This window comes from Mustela erminea, chromosome 7 (genome assembly GCF_009829155.1).
Source record: "Mustela erminea isolate mMusErm1 chromosome 7, mMusErm1.Pri, whole genome shotgun sequence".
NCBI classification, from domain to species: Eukaryota; Metazoa; Chordata; class Mammalia; order Carnivora; family Mustelidae; genus Mustela; species Mustela erminea.
Window position 1 is genome coordinate 27,735,055 of NC_045620.1, and position 10,680 is coordinate 27,745,734.

The window sequence follows — 10,680 nt, forward strand, 5'->3', positions numbered from 1 at the left end:
GAATTGGGGACTGTGTTCTGGGCCAGGAGGGGATTTGGTTATAGTACACTTTTTGATACCTCTTAAATTTTGAAGAATTTGAATGTATTACCTACCTCCCCAAATAAATAAAAGTAAACAAAAAAGGGGGAAGAATTTAGTTTAGGTCCTGGTGAGCTTGGTTGGACAGGGGTGCCTGTCCCTCTTGGTGCCTGGGGAGGAACTGGGGACCTGTGTGCTGGGCAGTCCCTGTGGAGTGACACAGGGCACCGACACAGGACACCCACCCAGGGCGGGGTGAGTATCGGGACTGCTCACCAGCCAGGCAGGTCCGAGTCACAATCCCCGTGACAAGCCTGGGCAGAGTTGCACCAGCCCGGGGCATCCCAGCCTGAGTGGGGGCCCAGCCGGTGTGCAGTGCCACAGAGGAGACACCGCCAGCCTCCCAGGAGCTTACAGCCAGGAATCCTACCCAGGAAAGCTCACAGGAACAACAGCAAGGAAGGCAGTGGCCACTAATCATGCTTTAAAGCCCTCATCTCAATGTCCCATATCCTCTCTGCTAAGTAGGCGAGAGAGGCAAAGGACTGCTCAAGTTACACAGCTGGAAAGTGGCTCCCAGGCCATGTTTTCTCCTCGGTGAGACAAATGCCACTGGAAATTGAGGCATAGATACACCTGAGGGCTGAGCCATATGGGCCCGAAGGAGGAGGTAAGCCATGGGTGATGGACCCATCTTAGGCCAAGTCTTCAAGGCCCAAGAAAACTAGAAAATAATGATGCCAGTGGAATCACACGAGTCCCCCCACCCCCAATACACAATCTGCACACACTTCCGTTTACTCCAGTCATGGTCTGAAAGGGCCTTGGAGAGGAGCTGGAGAAGGAAACGGACCCAGAAGGGTGAGGGACTTGCCTGTGGTCACATGGTAGGTGAGCCCAGAGGCGGGGCTCAAACTGGGCCCCAAACCACCCCCACACACAGGCAAGGGTTTCTTTCCACTCTGTGGTGTTCCAGCACGTCCCGTCTCTCACTCTTACCCTGCTTCCCGACCACCCAGGTGGAGCTTTGTGGGCATGCCCCTGCTCATAGTCTTCAGTGGCTCCCTATGGAAGGGTCAGGACTAAGCTCTGTCCCCATTACTGCCTTTTCAGTCCGAGTCTCCACCCTTACCTCACGCCCGCATCACCTTTCCATCCCCGTGCCTGCCTGTTACTTCTGGAATGCCTCCCTTGCCCCTACCAGACCCCTGAGCTCCTTTTCCAGGAAGGCCCCTCATCATCCCCACCCATCTGGCCTCCCCAGCCTCTGACCTCCAGATTGGACTGTCCTGGTGGGTCAGGCTGCCAGTTAGACCTGAAGCTCCATGAGGGCAGGGCCTAGTTATGAGATCAACAGCAGCTGTTTTCAAAATAAAAACTGAAACTTATGCTTCAACTGGGTTATGTATCTGCTGCATTCCATATTCGTATGCACAACCTTCAGAAGCCTTAAGACACCGGTGTCCACTAGGCCGTGCACACACACAAACTCCCTAGGAGCACTCTGGGGGCACTGTGTGATCAGCCACTACCACCCTTGCTACTGAGCCCACAGGTGGTCCAGGTCCTCTCACAGTAATGTCACCGACGTCTACTGCCACCTGGATTTGGCCCTTGGGGGGACACCTCTGTGCCATCTGGAATGGGAATTCCCTGAGGGTAAGGTCTTGGCTGTGGGGTCCTTGTCGCTAGGGCCTAGCACCATGGCTGGCCCACAGTAGGCTCTCTTAAGTGTTTGCTGAATGAATGAATGCCCTCCTGGCACACTGATCAGTTACAAAAGCACAGGCTCACTCTTATTTAAAAGGTGGGCTGCTTGGGGCACCCAAGATGAATAAGCATCTGCCTTCTGCTCAGATCACAGGGCCCTGGGTTCAAGACCTGTGTGGGGCTCCCTGCTCAGTGGGGAGCCTGCTTCTCCCTCTCCCACTTCCCCCGCTTGTGTGCTCTCTCTCTAAGTAAATAAAATCTTAAAAAAGAAAGAAAGATGGGCCCCTCTGGGGCTTCAGATCCAAGGCCCAGTTCTGTGACATAGCACCCGTTGTCCACCTCTCTGAGCTTCCATTTCCACATCTACAGTGGGAGTTGTGGTACCAGCTTTGCAGGCTGGTCCTGCGGGTGAGTGGAATGAAGCATGGGCAGAGCCTGAGATGCCACTCACACGCAACAAATGCCAGTTTCTGACTTCCTCATGCGGTCAGTCTGGCTGCAAGTTATAGAAACCCAAGTCATCTGGTTCAGGTGGAAACACAAGCACTCTTTCTGGAAGAAGGGGGGACAGCTGCCAGGCAGAGAGAAGCACCAGCTGTGTGCTCAGACTCAGCGTGGACCCCAGGGCCATGGCTGCACTGGTACTGTCACTGTGTGAGGACAGCGGGCTATTCAAGTGCCCTCTGCGTGCTGCGCATGGGACATAACCCAATCTCATAGTCTTCCCAGCGGGCCCTAGGTTTAGAGAGTGGAGCACCTTGCCCAAGGCCACACAGTCTGAGTGGTAAGGCCAGGCCTTGGCCACGAACTGAATAAAGATGCCTGGGCTCAGAGTCATTCCCATCCCTGAGCAGCTGAGTCAGAGACCTTCCAGGTGGTGGCCCCAGCCCTTGTGAGTCACAGGTCTGGGGGTCTGAAGCCCCGCACTCCCTCCCACTCCCCACTTAGTCCCACCCAATACTTGAGCCCCATTTCTGGAAGCATAGCCCCTGCCTGTGGCCCCAGCCTCTAAGTCCCTCACTGTACCCCACCGTGATAACTTAAGGGGCACAGCTTCTTGTATGGCTGTGGAATCCTGGCCTGCCTGCCCTCAAATCCCTACCCGAGCCATGTGGACTTCTGCAAGTGATTTTCCCTCTCTGGGCCTCAGTTTCCCACCTGAGCTGGGGGGGAGAATAATCTCACTTCGCCTTTATTAGCACAGACAAAAGTACTTGCAATAATGCCTGGCTTCCCAGGAAGGGCTAATTAAATTTGGACTTAGAATATCCACGTTATTGGATTACTGCCTTATCCAAGTGTGAAGAAATGTATCCACTACTGTTGTAATGAGGTCAAAGATCAAACATTCAGAAATTAGCTGCATTCTTTCTGGAACATAAATCCAGATTGGACTGTCCCTGACATGGTTATTGTAGAAGCTTCTAGTGAGAGTGAAGCTAATGTCAGGGACCACACACCCCACCACTATGTTGACCCAACCTCCTGGGCCCTCACCACCTCCATTCTGCTCCCCACTGGATCCTGTATTTTTCTGAGAGCAGTGGCCCCAACCATCTTCAACACACACCTCTAGTGGGCATGCCTTTTAAAAATATAGATAAGAGGGTCACCCGTTTGGCTCAGTCGGTGGAGGGGGCAACTCTTAATCTTGGGGTCGTTAGAGTCCCATGTTGGGTATAAAGATTACTTTAAAAAATAAAATATTAGGGGCATCTGGGTGGCTCAGTGGGTTGGATCTCTGCCTTTGGCTCAGGTCATGATCTCAAGGTCCTGGGATCTCTGCTCAGCGGGAGCCTGCCTCTCCCCCTACTTGTGATCTCTCTCTGTGTGTCAAATAAATAAATAAAATCTTTTAAAAAATGAAAAATAAAATATTTTAAAAATACAGATCCCAGGACCCCTCAGCCTTGGTACATCCGACTTTAGGAGTGGGGTCCGGGGATCTGCATCTCTCATGCATCTCAGGCGATTCTGACATAAACCGCAAGAGCATGACTGCTTTGTTCCTTCTTCCCGACCCAGTTTCTTCTTAATCCAATGCCAACAACGTGCTGGGTATGGGGCACACAGACTGGCGCTTCCCATCCCTGATCTCCTTGAAACGCCAAAACATATCAAAAAACAACTGCTGGAGTGTTGTAATAGAAAAGGAAACTGAGGCACAGAGGGATGGTTGTGGGCCCGAAGTCATGCAGGAATTCCTAGGACAGGGATTTGAACCCAGAACCTGCTTGCTTTCCCCCTACCCTAAATGTACCGCCCTACTTCTGGGCCTGGGTCTCATTCTGTAATTTCCTGGCAAAAGCAGGTCGATCACTCCAGCCAGGCTTCTTGGCCAAAGGCACAGAAAAAGCAATTAACCCATGAGCAACTTGGAGTAGGGGAAGGTCAGCAGTTCAGAGAACAGCCTGAAAGGGAGGATCAGCATTTGGGGCTGGGGAGGGGGTCAGCTGGGGCTTGTGGTTGCGGTCAACAGAAACTAGCTGCGGGTTATGGAAGCAGGAAAGGAACTCACTGAACACCCAGGGGAGCCAAAGGGCTCTATGAGTCAGAGAACCCAGCTGGGAGTACTCCTGGCTTCAACCCCTGCATGGGACCCCGACATGGCAGCCTGTACTGCTGACACCCAGACTTGGTCAGTCCCTGAAGACTTCTGTCCCTGATGACTCCCGACAAATGGGTCTGGGCACCCCCGCCTCCTTGGGTCACAGGTTCCTTCAAAGGTCTGTGCAGAGGGGTGTGCCTGGGACAGCCTCACTGCAAAGCATGCTGGTACATTGGGGCTCCTCTATTGGGGGCATCATTAGGTGAGAGGGGGTTCACCTGACATGGGAAAGGGGTTTGAACACAGGGCAAGCAATTAAAATGGCCGAGGTCCACGCAGACCAGAGGCGGGGAAGCCCCCTGCGTTCTTGAGGGCACAGCATTAAGTGCTTCACAGCCTTCAGCTTCAATCCTTATCTACACCTGACAAATGAGAAAGCTCAGCTCCTGTGAGTGGGGGGCTGCGCTATGGAACCCAAGTCCATCGGACCCGTGAAGCAGGACTCGCAATCGCCAGGACCTATGTCATTGCTTTGTGCTTCCAGTAACTGAGACTAGCGCACAAAGCCAGACTGCAAGTTTGCCTGTCCCCTGCCTCCGCAGGCCTCCTTGCTCAGAGGAGGATACTCCCTCGGTGCCGGTCTGGCTCACAGTAAAGCCCGGGGGTCTCTCCCCACTGGGCTTCTCTCCCTCTCTGCCCCACATCCTGGCCGCCCTTTCGAAGGCTTCATGGAAAGCCTGATGGGAAAACCCCTCCCTCTAATTACATTTGCCTGGCAGAGAGGTAGCCCTGGAGAAGGCTGGAGGGTGGGGGTACATGGGTTCGGGTGGGACTAGGGCAGAATGAAGGTGAAGGAGGTTCTAGAATGTATGTCCAGAGCCCCACTTCCCCACTTGTCTAGTTGCTCCCCTTCATGGCTGGAGAAAATGTCCCCAGTCCCTTCAACCTACCCAGAGACACCCTTTTTCAGGGTCCCTGCCGTTTACTTGATACGGCAAGGTTTCTCTGGCTGGGCACAAAAGCACATGAGGCTCATGGCACATCCTCATGCGGAGTCCATTTATTATAGGCTATTGGATGAGGCATTTATTATATGCGACATCTTCCCACTGCACACTCCCTACACCACCCGAGATGGTTGTCGGTGCTGCAGACATGACAGCTACCATCCAGGCAGCAGGAAAGAGCACAAACCCTATCTCCCGCTGAGTCAGCCTCCTACAGGAAGCCCAGCTACTTAGGTGACAAGGATTTTGTTGTACAGCCACACAGCTGCATGGGGATCTGGGAAATGCCGTCTGTTGGCTGGGCATGCTGCCAGGTAATATTGGGGTTCTGTTAGGAAGGAACCAGGGGAATGTAGAGATTGGGCGGGCAGCAAGCACTCTTAGTTGCTCAGATCAAATGGGCTAAGTTCCAACAAAAGGCCAAACCGAGCATCACCTGGGACTCTACTTGTCCCAAGGTACCCCATATAGTTGGCTTGGGCTTTTGGTATTCTAGATCACGAGCCAGACCTCCCCTATCAGACCCGTGAGCCCCAGGAAGCAATATTCCTCTCTTTAATCATCACCGGGCCAGCTATCAGGCAACTAGAGGCCACCCACAGAGCCCAGAGCCCACAGGAATCATTCAAACTAGCCAGTCCTAAACTCACCCTGCCCTGTCTTGCCTTTCCATGGAAACTCCAGTAAGGACCGTGCCTCAAGCACTGCCCGCATTGTCTGCCTCCCAACTACCCCAGTGTTCTTCCATGAGGAAAGGGTCTCTGGGTCTCTTGAGTGTAAGAAACTCTCCTCTGGGCTTCTGGCTGGCTCCATCAGTAGACCATGCAATCTTGACATCAGGCGGTGACTTCGAGCCCCACCCTGGGTGTGCAGAGGACTGCAACCATCGCTCCTGTGTGGCCCCACCAAACTGAGCATCTCAGGAAAGAGCACGAACAGGTCTTCAGAGACAGAACGTCCTCCACGCCATCTCTCCTTTCCAGCCCGATTTTGCTTTCTGGAGGCACATGTGTGCTAGTCAAGGGAGGCTTGGTCACACCGGGACAACAAACGACCCCAATCCTGGCAGCTCCTGACATGAAGTCCTTTCTCCTGTGCGTGGCATTGCCGTGCAGGGCTGGAGGGCTCTCCATTGCTTCTCAGTCCAGGACCCAGAGCCACGGAGCAGCCTCCCTCTCATGGCAGAGGGAGAGGGTCTCTACTTGGTAATAGAGTTCTAGCCAGAGGTGATGATGTCACTTCTAACACTTCCTTGGCCATGGCTGGTCACGACCCCACACAATCTCAAAGGGACAGAGAAGTGTTATCCCACCACATGCCTAGAGGGTAGACCATGGCACAGAATATGGAGACTGATGTGAACAAGGACCTCAGGTCTGTGGTCGGGGAGGCATCCAGGCAGCTGTGATCCCCTGCGCACGGGCAGGGGGAGCAGCGGTGACCTGGGGTGCTGCCCTCAGCCAAGCTGGACCTACGTAGGGCAAAAGCTGTTGGAGAGAAGGAAAGATGGACATCCCAGAGCCTGGGGCTGTGAGGCCAGACACCCCACCACCACCACCTTCCAACCCCAGCCAGGAGGCTCTGATTCCACTTCTGTGAAATCAGGAGATCATTTCCCAGCCGGCAGAATTTTCATGAAGATTACGTGGGGAAACATGCCTTTATACTCCCAGCAGCTTTCCCTGGAAGGCAAAACTTTCTGGTGGAAGACCCCTTGCCCTATTAAGCCCTTCAGTGAATTTGAGCGGGCAAATTTGAGTGCAGGATCTTGCCTGAGAGAAGCTTGGGGGAGGCAGCTGTGCGGGGGCAGTGCTTACAAATACACAGTATATTGCTAAGATTTCTTTGGGAGTGACTTTATTTGGGATGGCTTTGAAGGGGTTGTTGGAGATTATGGGGGTATCCAAGTCCCCCCCACCCCACTCCCATCGAAACTGGGAACAGATCAATTATTGTGTGCAACAGAGAAGATTTGGGGGGGTTCCTGTGGCGGTCCACAAGCCCGGGGACAAAAAGAAAAGGGTGCAAGGGGAAGGCAGTGCAGCCGACAGACAGGTGGAATGACTGCCAGAGGAAGCCCTGAGACTGGGAAGGCAGCAGGAGAGTACTCTAAGAATAGGGCTAGGTTTTGTCAGCCCCAATTCCTTTCTACTTCTTCAATCTTGAGTAAGACAGGAGCCTCATTCCTGCACCAGGGACACTCAAAGCCAACATGCGGCCAGAGAGGCCTCTCTCAGAGGGACAATGCTGAGGCTGAATTTCCTCCTTGGAAGACTCAAATAGCCAGCCCCGGTGGCATACTTCCCCCTTGGAGCAGAGAAATGGGGTGGAGGGTGGCAGAAAGACAAGAAGCCTCCGAGACCAGGTGTTATCTGCAGAATCTACACAGGGCATAACCGTTTTGCAGATAAGATAAACTGAGCCCAGTGGAGCAAACAACTTCCACCGTACCCCAGCCAGCCTATGGTGCAGCCAGAGTCAGGGGCCATGCCTGCCTTCCCTGCCTTTGGAGAAGGGAGGCTGGGGCTCAGAGGAGGAAGGCCTTGGTCAAGGTCACACAGCAATCTGGCAGCAGAACTGGGATGCAGGGATTCTAGATCCTGGCTCCGGGATCTGCCAGCCCGGGAAAGCTGCCCAGCCCTTTCACCCACTTTTTGCCTTATGCTGGGGAAAGGTTGAGCCACGTAGCAGAGGCGGCATGATCTGAGGCATCCACCCAGCCTCAGACACCAGGGGATGCATTGGTCCCCCTTGGACCCTGGCGGCAAGCAGCATTCTGAAAGCCCACCTGAGCAAGACAGGAACTGAGGACCTAAGTCCTCGAGGTGGGGAGCTCTTTCTGGTGCGCGCCTGATCTCACCTAACCAACACGGGGCCCTAGGGTTCCGTGTTGCCAGAGAGGACACTGGGCCGAGTAGGACTGGGGTCCCAGGACTCGCCGACCAGTGCTCGCGTCCCGGGGAGGGTGGGGGTGGCTCTTGGAGGGAGGGGCCTGGCTGAGCGCCCAGAACAGTGGGGGAGGGCGCGCGCCGCCCGGATGCCCTCCCCGTCTGGGGCCGGAGCTGCTCCCGCAGGTTCCCCGGCGGGCCAGAGCAGGAAGGAGCAACAATGGGCAGCGGGCAGCAGCCGGGAGCCGGGTTCCGGAGGCAGGGTGCGGCCCTCCCGGCCACCAGCACTGTGCGAACGAGGCCCCTGCGCGGGGGACCAACGAGATCAACTGCTGCCACTGTTCGGGCCCTTGCTGTCTGCCGAGACTTTTCTCACCGCCTTCCATGGCTTATCTCCTGGGATCCTCACCTCACCCTATTATTTAGCCCTATTTTACAGATGAGCCATGGAGGCACAGAGTTTAAGTAAAATGCCCAAGGTTAAGGGAACGTGAAAGCGAGACTTGATCCTATGCAGTCTGGCTCCAGATCCTAAGCTCTTGTTAAGAGCTGTTACACACACACACACACGCGCGCGCGCGCGCGCGCGCTATATATACTCTCTCGTATTTTTTCCTTTTCAATTATATCATTGACAGCTTTCTCCGTCATAAGTACAGCCCACGGTTACCACGGTTATCCTAGTCCTGACCTGCTGGGAAGATCTTGTCACTGCGCCCAGACCCACCCCGTCATCCCCACCGGTTGAAGGGCCCTGCCATTGCGTTCAGGTGGGCTTCCTCTAATACAAATTGAGGATGACAATGGGGTGGACCGATGGATGCTTAAACCCCTCCTCATCTCGATCACAGGCCCTTCTCCCAACCAAATTGCACCTTTTAGATAAAATGTGCTTATGCAAACGAAGCTTAACGACAGGCCCCCTCCTGCATCCAATCAGATTGCGGCACCCAGGCCCCGCCCACAGAGAGGTTCCGAGACGGTAGACGCTCTACAGGTTTCCTGCTTTGAACACAAGATGTGGAGACACTGCACGCTTCTTAGAATCGGGTCCCGTGAAGATTTGGAGCCCAGGGCCACGGAAAACCGTGGACGGGTCCAGCCTGGCTGGGCGGTGGTGGTTCCAGAATTTCCAGAAAGGATGGGGCAGCTGGAGCCGATAGAGGGACGAACCTGAGGCTGCGCTTACTCCCTCTTATGTAAGATCGAGGCCTTAGATGGGTACCAGCGACGACTGGGAATGCCTATGGGAATCTAGGGCACTTCTCACCTGTCTCCCTTCCATCTGAGACAGACTGGGAGACCCCACTGCAGTGCGGGCGAGGGAGCACATGTCGGGAGACTTGTCAAAGACTCTCCACCAAGGCTGCTGGCAGAAAGTCCCAGGAGAAATGGAGGGGCTTCCCAATCAAGAGTAAGGAACCAGCTGGAGGTTCCCTTCCAGAGCCCACTTTGGCCCTCACAGGCCAGTTGGGAGCACTGTTTGGAGAACCAAGATACGGGAGATTTGTATTCTGGTTTCATTCCCACCTGTGGGCTGTTTAAAGCCTTGAACCAGTCATTCCCCCTCTCTGGGCTTCTAGCTTCCCATTCCTACCACACCAGGGACCTCCAAGGACTCTTCTCACTCTGATAGGTGGTCCAGTGGTGGTGTTTTTTCTTTCTGGGATCCCCTGAGCTGTCGGGTGGATGATCCGGTAGGAGTCACCTCTCTGAACCTTCCAATCACCAGCAAATCACAGTCTTCCCAATATGGCTGCTACTTGGGGGGGCCACCCAGCATCCACTTCCCTTTCGTTTCGTTGGGGAAAGCCTCCCTCCTCCACCTCAGCCAGGTTCAGTCAGTGGAACTGACTTCCTCCCTGACTCCCTGGGGAGGAAAGTGAGCAGACAGGGAGATCCCTGCATTCCATTCCCTGAGCTGTCCAGGGTAGTCATGTCAATTCCAGTCAACGCCAGTCAGACATGAACTGTCCCAAATGCAGAGAAGTCTGGAAGCATAAAACCTGGGAAGACTGGTGGCTGAAGCTGCTGGCAGTCATCCTGCCTCTGTCAGGAATGGATCTGCGGCAGAGAAGGCAGAGTTTGGGGCGGAAAGATGCAGCTGCTGATGTAATTCAGTCCCTCCAGTCCCACCGCCCTGGGCTTTTCAGGTCCAGGAGCCAATACAGGCCTTTGTCACTTACAGCCAGTTTGAAGTGGCTATCCTGTTGCTTACAACCAAAAGAATAGTGACTATTTTGTTGGAGTTAACTTGATTCTACAACACCATCAATAGTAAGATTTTTTTTTAAAGATTTATTTATTTATTTATTTGACAGACAGAGATCACAAGTAGGCAGAGAGGCAGGCAGAGAGAGGAGGAAGCAGGCTCCCTGCTGAGCAGAGAGCCCGATGTGGGGCTCGGACCCAGGACCCTGGGATCATGACCTGAGCTGAAGTCAGAGGATTTAACCCACTGAGCCACCCAGGTGCCCCAATAGTAAGAATTTTTTAAAGGCAAATA